Below are 13,158 nucleotides of genomic sequence, written 5' to 3'. Positions count from 1 at the left end.
TCGTTTCTGATTGTGATACGTCGCCGTCGAAGTCTCTTCCCACTTCAGCTGCTCTGCTGACGCTCTGTTTGGAAGCGTGAAAATTTATTTCACTCATGCGCGATCCGAACGCTCAAAATCTGTGGCGTTCTGTTCTGTACCCCCCACGAACAGTGGGCATTTTCAGCTCAAAAGTCGAAAAAATTTGCGAGAGAGCCTACAAAATAGCAATAGCACAATACTAATTATGTATACAACCCTTTTTTTGAATGGTTAATATGCTAAATACTTTATATAGATGATCAATATTCATGCATTTCGTAAAAGATACATTTTTATGATTAATCAGGCTGATTAATTTAATTAAAATTGCTTTCAAACAGAATGGAATTTATTGCCGTTTATTTAATGTTTAAGCTTGTTAAACAAAAAAGCAGATCCGGCCCACTGTGCAACGTCGCCAGCGCAGTTGACGTCTCAGTTGGCTGCGACGCCACCGCCCGTAGTTTTTGTGTTGATTTTTGAGATATTTTCTAATGTATCTGTAGATTGTGTTGGATGTGCTTTATTTTTTGACGGCGCATTTGGCTTTTACAGTGCTTGCCATTTGTAATCAAACTGAGTGAAAGTGAGGTTATAAATATAAGACAATTGCACATACCGGTATTTAATTATCTTAAGCGTGCAGATTTAAAAACCAAAGAACTAAAATAAGTTTACATTACTCACTAGATTTGGCAATATTTGGCGTCTAACATTTCCACTTCGAATATTACAATATTATATTGTGGTCGCCCACTCTATTGGAAACTGCTTTTCCTACTCACTGTTGCCTCTTTGACTCTGTTACGGTCACCGACTCAGCCCGACATCTTTCCTCTTGATTTCCGTTTCTGTGACACTGCTCTGCTATCCAGTCCGCACCTCTGAACCCTCCTCCTCCGGGAACTCTTCCCCCTTGAATTGCTCCTCCACCCGCGCGCTGTTTTGGCCGCCGCGAATTGTTTACACGCGACAAACTTGTCATCTTTTTTTTCGTGTACATCTCGGATGATAAAAAAGGTTAGCGACTTGGTCTTTGGCATGCTCTCCGGTTGTTGGGCTAGGCCACGAGCTCAGGTAACAACAAACAGAGTATAAAAAGCAGAAACAATATCAACTGGTGGTCAAAAAAAAAAGAGAGGTTGAACACACACAGCAATGAGCATCAAACGAAGTCGCATGATCATAAAAATTGTGCCACTTTTGAACTCCATCACTGTACTAGTCACTCGGAAATCTTGCGTCCAAGCCACCGAGTTTGCATAAGCTACATCTCCATATCCATCCCCGTACACGTTCGCTTCGTATCTGGGCGGCTAATCATTTTCAAATACCATAAAAACACATCTCACAGAGCTCAGCTGATGGCCAAGAAGCTAAGAGCCATCTAAAACTGAAACGGGAGCAGCCACCAAAAGCCACATCAGTCAACAGTCGGCACAAATCTCCGCTATATAACCACCTAATCTCGTGCTTCTGATTTAAGATTCTGCTTGCTAATTATGCTGTCTAGCTGATTAATTTATATTAATTATTTATTATGTAAATTTTTAAAATACCATAATTGTTTATACAAAAGTGACTCACATTAGTTTCTTCTAGGCCAAAACGACCACGTATTATTAAAGAGGAAGTCGCGTTTCATACTAGTTTAACTCACTGTCAGAGTCCTCGTTATCTGCACGTTTTATTTATTTTTTGTTTATTTTTTATCAAAATTTTTGTAAGAAGAGTTATAAGCATGAACATATATTTTCCGAAATATGATTGTCTTACAAATCATTTCTTGCCTTTTCCATAACTTCCATAACTGTTCGATCCACCCTGTCCCAGCTTGATGATCTCGATTTTTCTGGTCAGCTTCATAGCTCGGTAGCTCTGCTCAAATATGGGCTAATCGCCATTGGTATTATTGATGTAGCTGCCCCTCACGATGATGCTACAGCTGCTTGGCGCTTTTCTGTTTGTTTATATATCTCAAACTTATTTTTCTTCGCGCATCCCCAGAATTCGGCAGCTTTTTGTGATTGTTCCTTATTTGTTAGGGGGGGGAGCTTTGCGGTTATGGTTTATGATACCACCACATTGTAGTATCGAGCAGGAGCCGAGGAAAGTGGATGTAGAGGAGCAGTGGCGGGTTGTCAGTCTAAAGTTCACAAGTTGTCAAAATGTTTGCGCTAAAGTCTCAGACCCGGAGCATTTAGTGGCCCGTACATATCTGACTCTGTGTTAACACATTACCAGCACTGACGTTCAACTCGAGATGTGTTTTCCCCAGTTTGACGGGCTGATTCAACAAATAAACAAAAGGTGAAAATCTCACGGAGAGAAATTATAGCCGAAACTTATTTAAGTTTGTTGCTAATTGCTTCTAGCCTTTAAATGTGAAGGTAAATGTGCATAAATCCTTATAAAATATACCCTTATTAATTTAGCTTGGCTTTTAGATTTGAAATCGGATTATTTGATTTTTTTTGCATTTTTTTCTGTGCACACTTAGGGAACACTTAGCCTCTCTTAATAAAATGCGGAACGAAAGGAAAAGTCCGACATACTTCCACCGCTATGACTAATGGGTGCCAAACGGATGTGAAGTCCTATAAACAAATCCAAACCACAGAGACAAAGGCCTTCCGAGGGACCTGCTCCCCTGGACAACTGCATTTGGCTTCGATCACCACTCAGAATCAACTGTCAAATCGGTGATGTACACCGGATCTGATCCGATCTGATGATCTGGCTGGAAAATCAAAGAGTGGGCGTAAAAGGCGGTGGGCGGAGGGCGCTTGGCCATTGAATTCTCTCGCACTATTAATGGCGATCATTAAAACTTTATGGCCCTCCCCGGCAAAAAAGAAGCTGCCTCAGCAGCAGACACAATTCTTTTAAGTGCCCTCCGGCGTAATTACTCTCGAGCCCAAAGTCAGCTGAAAAATATGCCACAACAGATCTACAAATATCACTTTGTATATATAGCTCTACCCGATAACCAAACATTTTCGTGGGGGAGGGCGCTACACGGATTGTTTGGTATTGTTCGGACGAATGACCGATTCGGGGAATCAGTTCTCTCTAAAACGGCTTTAAAGAGTCCGAAGCGAAGAACAACAAACAAAAACGTCGTGTTATGAGCTATTAACGTAATTGGAAAATGGCATTGGGGGAATTAGAGCGCTCTTTGATGCACTACAATGAAAACTCTGAAGCTACTGAAGACGAGGGTAAATAAACAGAGAGCTGAACTAAAAAGGAATTTAATGGGCGGATTTTTAATAAAGCTAAGGGAAGGCAGCTTATTATTAATTAAAAGGTATTCTATAGTTTAATATCAAATGATACAATTATTTATTACTATCAGTAGCTTGAAAATATGAAATTACTTAAATATAAGTATGTTAACCACTTTCGTTTAGCAATGTAGTATTAAGACCAACCCCCTTAAACCGTTGGTATGTAAATTTACAATTATGCAATATTAATTCACTTCAGAATGTTAATTATTTCGGAGACGTGATAAACCAAAAAATATTAAAAAAAAGCTCAATCTGAACACTCTCTTCCTTTCTCCGTTCTCGTTTTCCTCTCGAATTGGCTCATTTCAGGTATCTGTGTCTGAGTTTTTCGGCTTGTAATTAAAAACGCATAAAATCGGAACAACAAAGTAGCCCCACAACAACAGCAATAACGAGAAACAAACAGAGAAAAATGTTAATACTCTGCCTCGAATTCATTTTTACGCAATGTTCTCTTCATAATTCAATTGTTTTTATTATGTGCGCCGACACACGGCGATCATAAAATTTTATTAATTTAATTGGATTTTTTTCTTGCTTTAGTTTTTCGGTTTTAGTCGTAATTAACGTAGAAAGTGCTGAGTGCGCGGCCACAGGAAATGATTCTTCCCCGTTTAACCACTGAACAAAAACCGCCAAAATGTATAAAAGCCAAAAACAAAAGCGACAGCAAACAGATTTAGTTTATAAATTATTTTCAGCTTTTATTATTATTTATTTACCATTTTTACCACCCATTGTTGCTTAAACAATTAAAAATCCACACAAAGGCACGAAAAGAGCCACAAAAATAATATATTTCGAGTCAACTGCTTGGATTTTTACGAGCGATTCAGTTGATTTACTAGCCAGCCCCCGAAGAAGTATCCAAGTATCTGGGTATCTGTGTATCTGGCCATTCGAGTATCTGTGTGGGACAGGCGTGTTGAAACGGACAGTCAGCATCAGCGGCGGCCGAGTGCTAAAAGAGATTTATGCCCATTTTGTCAGCTGTTCACTCACTGCAGACATTCCGCCACTCGGTTCTCAAGTTCAGACTCTATGAAAATGGATTTCAACATGATTTTTACTGGCCGACATAAATTAAGCCACTATCGCCCCAGCAATTCGACCATTTCCATTTCCATTCTCGGTCACCTACCGAAAAATAAGTGCCAAAGCTTAATTAAGCCACATCCCAGCGCTCATGCGGCTCATCATAAATTGGCCTTAGTGTTGAGCTGATGCCGAGCGGTCCGATCAAAAACAAAGAGCAGCCTTGCCGCAGGACCACCAGGAATCTCCGATGCGCTTGTATAATGGCCAAAACGGGTTTTTTTTCGGTCCGGACTGCTGCGTTCGCTGCGGATTAAGCGATTAAACAAATTAAAACAAATTACGTTTTTGCACCCACCACAGCGACGATGAGCATAAAATTAATAAAAATTTACCTGTCACGGAAAGCGGCCAACTTAAAAATGTCCCAGTCGTTGTCGAAAACTCAAGGTATTTTTGGATATTTCCAATATTTTAGTGTCATTTATAATTATTGCTTAAATATCACACTTTTAAGAACTAGTGGTAGTGGTATTATTAAAGAACCTATAGCTAATGTTGAGAAACGAACATTAAATTAAAATTGTTCATATTACAGGGTGTCTGATTTGGTGGTCTATTTCCCGATCTTTCTATTCGACGCCAATTGGTGTAGCTCGGTTTGTGTTTCGGCAGCCCATTAATTTCCTCGGTCTCGACCAGATATCCAGAGCTCTTCCTGTCCGACGCGCCAACAAGTTATGATCGACAAAATGGGCAATTATAATTATTGTTAACGATTTGTTTAGGTAGCATTAGTTTGGCTGTTTAGTTAGTTTGGTTAGGCCAATGCCGAAATTTATTTTAATATTTATGCACCGAAGTTCATTAAAATGCAAATTTATTGGCGCTCGTGGTCTCAGCCTTGTTGCACGGCCAATTGGCCAATTGGATTTCAATTGTACGAAAAAAAGAGGTGTGGAAAAAACCCCTAGCAATTGTATAGCAATTTTTTCCGCTTCGTAATTGTTAACAAATTTACTGTATGTATCTATCTGCATATAATTGAACGCATTTGTATGTTTTCGCTGATATTGCGTATGCGCCATGTGAGTTAATGGCGGACGCGTGTTTAGCCATATAAGTGAATTACATACACTACGACGTATACTCCCATATTGCTCATACGCAGTGTTGAACGAGTGTAGTGAGATTCTGTGATTCACTCACACTAATGAGGGTTCCCAAGAAAAATGTTGTTTCCAGGAGAAAGTCAGGGTTAACAGAAGGTTTATTTTTATGATTTGCTGGAATTTATTGTTTTGGTAATTTTTTTCTTGGGTTCTTCTTGATAAAGAAGATTCTTTTCTTTCTTTTCATTATTTCTTGCTAACTTAACTTGTGAAATATTTTCGCTGCACACTTTCGTACTAATTGAGATTGTCAGATCTTTTGTTTAGTATTCATACAACTTGCAAGACTGTGATATTTGTAAAGCATTTGATTTATGAAACGACATTTATAAACGATGTACCATAAAAACTTCGTTGTTTGTAAAAGCAATCAATTCAGTGAATCCTAAGCGAGGATGACTTTTCTATCCTAAAAACTCTCATCTGAGGGATCGCATTTCGCATGTCAACCCTTCGTTTACTATGTTTTAGAGATTTGGTTACATCGGTAATTACTCAACAATTTTGAACCTGATTAAGCAGAAGCAGCAGAAAGTGCTTCACCTGGGCAAAAAGCGCTGCCTTTGGGGAAGCGACATCAACTTGTCGTCGTTGTTTTTGTTTTTCCTTTTGTTGTTATTTAATTTTTTATATTTTGTTTTTGTTGGCTGTCAATGGCACTCAGTGCTGAATGCAGGGCATGTGCTGCATGCATTTAACTTTAACATGACAAACCGCAAACTCGTAATACACAACATCGGCGACAACAGGTTTCCACAACCACAAGATAAAAGGGGGTTCAAGTACCTCCGACTCCGACTCCATCTCCAGCTCCAACTCCTCCACTCAACTGGACTGCATCTAGATGGGGAAAAGATGGAGCAAAGAGAAAAAAACTGTCCCAACTGTCTGAGCGGGCGATTCATAATATCATATTTCACTTCCTTCAGGATATCATAAAACTTGGTGCATTGCGTTGTGGCTCGCTGTGTTGTCAACATTTATTGAAAAGTCGTGCCGATTTTATAGCCATTTTCACTGTACACCGCACACTGGACACAGGAATATCCCAATCTCGCAATTCCAATCCCAATCCCAAAACCAAAACCAAACCCCATCCCAGACCACGCCGAGACCCAAGCAGCAACCCATCCCAACCCAATGCTGCGGAATGGCGCTCCATCGCACTGACTTAGTTTATTTTGCAGCTATTTATCTCGCTTAGTTGGTACTTTTGGCGTAGATTAAGTGCACTAAATACCAAAAGCCCGGCTAGAAGAGCCAGAAACGATTTGACTCCCGCCGATCGCCAGACGCAAAGACGGAAAAACAGAAACGCAGACGGAGCTGCAGACAAACGGCTGGACAGCGGCGAACAAGGAGTCCCAGTTCGGGGTGAACTGTGGCATAAAGTTGCATTCGCTTATTTATGAGTTAATATACATGAATTATGACATCAAAGGCCCCACAGTCAGGCCAAGTTGCTCTCTAGCCCGGCTGAAATCGAAAACGAAATGGAAATGAAAATGGACGCCGCCTCATAGGCAATGATCGTACACCCAGAGAAATACAAACCATCTAACGTCCTTTGAATATAACATATAATTTCTATGAAAAGACATACAGAATGTGTAAGAAATGTATAAAACTGTTTTTACTTCTCGCATTTGACTAAATGTTATTTATGAAGATCAACTTTTTTTGTCGAGTGCACCGATCTTCCCAGGCAAAAGGTTCGCTGGGAGAAAAAACGATTGTTTTGACACGCGGCGTTTTGTCTAACGGAGGCGGCTTAATTGAGTTTCATTTGATTCACCGATTCGAGGTTCGGGATTCAATCGCTGGGGCATCGGGGCAAATTAAGAGACCACACGCAAGGTGTGCTCCGGAAACAAAATATCCATGCTCGAGCGCTCGGCAAATCGAAGGTTGTGTGAGAAATTGTTTCACATACGGCGGTCCAAAAACAGATACAAGATACGAAATAAAATGGAATATTTTATGACTAAACGTCGGCCAGCAGAGAGCCCGGCAACAATAGCAGAAAGCCAGGCAATGCCAACAACAAACTATTACCAAAAAATAAATAAAACAGAATATATATATATATATATTTGTTTGAGCTTCTGTTGCGGCTTTGCGGTCTGAGTTCGCTTCATCGTTTGTCGGTCTTTTGCCTTTTTTGGCAACGCTCCTCCGCAGCTCCGTAGCTCACCGGATCCCCAGATCCTCAGTCCAAGTTCAACTTGCGTGTGGCATGTTGCCATTTGAGTTTTACATGTGTTTGCGGCCTTTTTGAATGCCGCTTTGGAAGCGTGTGCTACCAGCTCCGTATTACCTGAAATAAGTATCTCCAATCTGGGCGATCCCCCGCCCCACAGAGCGCCAATTAGTTACAGCTGTGAGTTGTGGACTCATCTCTGCTCTGCGAGTTCTCCCAGCGGAAGGAAGTATTAGTCAGACTCTGAGAAATTCAAGGGCACGTGGAGCAACTATAAAATGAATTTCGTGAATTCCTGAAACTGAATCGCAGTGAGTCAGCTACTGATTCTGTGACGCATCAGATGAAAAATCATTGAAAAGATAGGAGAATCGATCTTAATGGAAGAACATATGTATTGATAAGATCAGAAATACCACGGACATGAAAAGATACGTGACATGAGACTAGTTGGAATACGTACATGCCATTCTTATTCGATTTTGTCGAAATAGAATACAACCTAGGTTTTAAATCTAACCAATGTACATCTTTTGAGTTTCGGAATCGTTAAAAACCTCCCATAGCTCCTGTCGCAATACCGTCATATCCGATCGCCATGCCCAATGCATTTGTCAGTGCGAATTTGGAGTGATGGGTGCGATATTGAGAGCTGTGCTGACCGCAAGATGTCAACGTTAGGACAAAATGCAATGCGAGGTTTCTGTGGTGCGCCCAAACCAGATTGGGTTACAATAATTTCCCCATAAAAATGTCGAAAAATGCGCGCGCCGGAACCCTTTTTTATTATCATTTTTTCGGACAAAGATTAGATCTGCCATGCGCAAAAATATTATGATGCGGACTAACCGCAAACAAAACAAAAATAAAAGCGCAGACAAAAAGCTGAAATCAAAGCAATTTGAGGGCTGGCCAAATGGAAAGGAAAAGCACCACTGAATGCCTCAATGCCTGGCTGAATGTGGATGGATGGCTACCAATCTGGCTGCTGAATCATAGAAACATAAGCGCGATCATAAGCGATCTTCCGCAGATAACCCATCAAAGTTCCCAAAAATATCATGACAACAAAATGAACATAAAACTCAACAATGGTGATCGAAGTGGAATATACCCTTTATTTTGGGTAATAAAATCGTCATAACTACATTATAAAGTGTTGATAATAGATAGACAAATTATTATAGATAGATGATAGTTATTGATCATATAGGCATTATTCATTTCTGTAAATATTTAAGGTTATTTGTTACTTTAGGTAATTTCAATATTTTAATACTCCCCTTTGAGGGCAGGCATATAGGACTGAGTTCGCGGCAAACCGGCAGTTCGACATTTTTGCTAATTTGTGCAGGGCGACTGCCAGGAGGCATTAATGTCGCTCAGCTGTCGGCGGCCGTGTGAGCGACAGAAAATAAAGGGTCTGGGACCGATTCTGAATCTGAATCAGGATCGGGATCGAAATCGAGGAACCCTTAACTGGATCTGCGGCTAGGGCGATCCACTGTCAGCTTAGGCCTCGAACTACACGCGAAATCGGTTGACAAAGCGACTTTGGCGAGATGACTTCATTCGCGTTTTGTGTGCGTTTTGTCTGGACTCGAGGATCCGATCGGATTGGATGCCAGCGATCGAGGGGATCTTGGCCCCGATCTGTGCCAATTTATCGATCAACACGCTTAAGCGCATTTCGCATTTCGCGACGACAGCGTCGCCGACTTCTAGAGATTTGGGGGCATTTAATTTGCCCCCGATCGCCATCCTTGTGGTGAGCCTGATAAGCTTTATTGATGCGATTAGCGAAATGAGCTTTAGCCTGACAGCCATCAACTTCAACTTCAACTTCGACTTTGGCAGGAGGAGAAAAGCCAACCAAAACCGACAAACGACATTTCTCATTAACAGAATCTTAATTTTTTCGGCTAACGATTCTCGCCCTTGTTGCACTTTGTCAACAATATGAATATGGGATGAAGTCATTTGGGCCCGACCTTGTCTTTGGTAACAGGAAGTTGCTGACACGCCGATAAAGTGGCCGTGTTGGCTTAAAGTGATATGTCATGTTAATAATAATTGCTGCATTTGGCAGGATATCTAGCCAAATTTGGTTAATCATTTATACAATTAAAATAAGCGAGATCACACGGATATATATATTAATATCCCCGATCGGCAAAGTGTCACTAATAAACCATCGGCCAGCTCATCACGCAACGCCAACTGATGCCGAGGATGGCCTGAACCCAGAGCCAGATTACTTAATTCCCAAATTGGCCCTAATTCACGCGCCAAAGTGTGTTAAATTGCCATGGCGAGGGAGCCTGGACCGGTGGATCTGAAAATCCGAGGCGCTGAGCTTTTGCATATGCGCCCACCCGTGACTGGCCGTGACTACCTGGGAGTTAAATCCGTCCACTCCAGTCCACTCCCGTCCAGTCCAGTCCAGTCCATTTCAGCCATCCCTTTGGCCCCGGGCACTTTGGATATCTGCTGCTTCGACTGTCTGTCTGTGTATTTTGATGACTACTATCGGGTGCAGTCGCTTAAGCTCTAAGAGAAGTGCCAGGCGCATCCGGAGGTCTCTCCCTGGCTCCATGCGCTGAAAGAAAGCGGTTCCGATAACAGAAATACTATAATATAATAAGTAGAATAACATTTAACCTTAACTTTAACCAAACAAAGAAACAACTGCGAAACGACCAATTTTGAAAACTATGGATTAAATATTTAAATCTATTTTAATGATTCATTTCGCTCAGTGCACCTCTGGGCATCCCTTTCCCGCGACCAAGGCGAATGAAGACGTTTCGTGACGATGACTGAGGTCCAGTCTTGTATCTGGCTTCATGCTTATTATTGAACTCAATTTGGCCGGCGCGTGTAATTTGACTTTGCCTTGAATTTGGCATACGGATTCGCTGCGCCTCCAATATTTGCAGAGGCCGATCCCCGGGATCTCTAGATGGTGCCTTCTTCCATAGCCTCTCCCTCCCTAGAAAACACAAAAACCAGATCGGAGCACCGCCACTAACATAGCTGCATGTCGTCGGCCACTTCCTTCCTCCCATCGATCGACATGTGAGATCGAATAACCGAGGCCCGGGCAGCCAACACACAGGCCCACAACATAATTAATAAATACCATCAACATTGATTAACTCAACTAAGCTAATAAAATCATTTGTCATCTGACTGGAGCTCGACTAGTTAGCCAGCCAGCCAGCGCTCCACTGTCGTCCATCCTGCACCACCTCCTCCCGCTGCTCCTGCCCCTGCTGCTCCTCCTCCAATATCGCTGCTCCTCCCGTTTGGCGAGTACATAAAAATCGCGTGACTAATTTTACAAAATTAAAGCTGCAGCTAAAAGGCAACTGCTGCACTCGAGCACAACGGGCCAACGAGCGTGTAAATAGCGCAAAAATTAATCAGCGTTGTGGGCTGCCAAAAGGGGATGGGGGGCTCGATAGCTGGAGCAGGTTCTCCCCAAGGTCAGAGAAGAAAGCGTGACACGAGAATAGAAATAGTCAACAACTGAATTCTGCGAGGGTCCAATTCCCCATTAAGGATGTTTTTGAAGACAGTGCCCAATGAAACAGGACATAGGAAATATAATGTAGATATTGGAGTATTACAAAAAAGTATTTTTAAAAAATTTGTAATAAGCTTCCTCGATGATTTTTCATAATTTCCTGACTCATTTTAAATATTGAGATAATTCGCTCATTTAATGCAAAATGCTAAATTTTCATCCCACAGAGATACATTTTTTTTTTTAATCACGCTATCATCATTATTCCAGAATCGACGACACAGAGAACACAGAGATGAAAAATCTCAGAACACGCAGTAACAAAGCAACAAATTGAAACTAAATACTTTCAGTGCGAGCCCATGGAAATGGAGATCGAGCCGCAGGATGAGATACAGATTCGGTTCCAGCAGCATCGGACTGCGGGTCCAGGAGCTCTAGCTTAGAGAGATATGGCTGTTGTCGAGCGCTGCTCGTTCCATTTATTTAACCAGAAATTGTTGCAATCAGTGCGGAGTAGCTTTTAATTGCCTCCCAGGAGAAAGGGAGGAGTACTATTTGGTGGGCAGGGGAGCTGACCAGCTCCAGGATAGCGATAAAGCGATGTCCAAATGCCAAAGATTCCAACCGAAGACGTTCCATCGGAGACAAGAAGACGACTTTGGTCTCATGCGGAAATCGCCAACTTGCAGGCAACTGGTGGACGTATCGCCAGCATCCCCAGATCTCCTCTTTTTCCATGGAGACAGAGAGGAAATGCCTTAAATCAATTAGTTGAGCACTAATTGCCCCAATACCTTGTGGCATAGTTCGCCATTTGCTCAGCACCTGTTCGAAGTCCCTGCCCGCTCTTTTCGCCCCTCCTTAATCTCAGCCGAGGAATTCCTGCGGCCTTCTCATTGTTTCCCTGCTACACAGAGAGAAATGTAAAGTAAGAAACATCAGAAGTAATGTACAGATTTACCTAACAGGTTCGGCTTCGTGCCATATCTACATATCTTATTTCAAAGGAATGAATAAGTATACTAAGTTATAACCCCATGTGTTTCTCTCAGTGCATAGTTATATTCATGTCCCGCTGTCTCTTGTTGTTGTTATCTTTCTCACAATCAAGGTGCACGGAGTAGATGCCGCGCCAAGTTCAGTCTTCTTCGCGAACACAACAAGTGCAACAAAAAACTGTCTCAAGTGCTGCGGCGAAAAGGAAGTCGCGAGATGGATCGTATTTATATATACTGCAAACATTTCGATATGCCTGGGTTTTGGTCAAGCCAAGATCTTTTGTTACTGCAGATATGTGAAACTTCCTGTAGTCAAGTGGTTGTGAGATCAGTTAAGCTGAGCTGAGCTGAGAGGGTGTGTCTCCGGCGTAAGAGTTCCTTTCATCTTCGGATAATTGGTGGTAAGGATGTCCAGCCCTGCGCTTTATAAGTATTATCAAATCGCACCCACCGAAATGTGGCTTATCTCCTGAGCAAAATCTATTTGTGGATACCCTTTCGATAGGAAGATTTCATTTTATTTTAAAAATGTTTTATATAGAGTAATTTTTAACAATTGCGTCCAGCATTTTCAAGACCTTATTATCTATTTTTTTTTTAAACTAAAAACTCATAAGTAAAACATTTATACTCTTCCTAACTCAACATCACCACGTCTCATCGTCAATTAGCTGGCGTCACCAAAGCCGCATCGAAATCGAAATGCCCGAGGGCATCCTCTTCATTTTCGGCAAGGGCATCCTTAAAAACCAACAACAGGAACAACTCGGCCAACAAAAACAACGAGGACAGGCAATGTGGAAAAAGAACAACAAACAATAAGCTGAGGCAAAGTTAAACAAAGTTGGCGCACCAACTCACTCTCTTTTTCGGATCTCGGATCGGATCTGATCGACTGGGATCGGGT

Source organism: Drosophila sechellia, chromosome 2L (genome assembly GCF_004382195.2).
Source record: "Drosophila sechellia strain sech25 chromosome 2L, ASM438219v1, whole genome shotgun sequence".
Taxonomy (NCBI): Eukaryota; Metazoa; Arthropoda; class Insecta; order Diptera; family Drosophilidae; genus Drosophila; species Drosophila sechellia.
The sequence above is the reverse complement of the archived record's forward strand: the minus strand, read 5'-3'. Positions refer to the sequence as shown.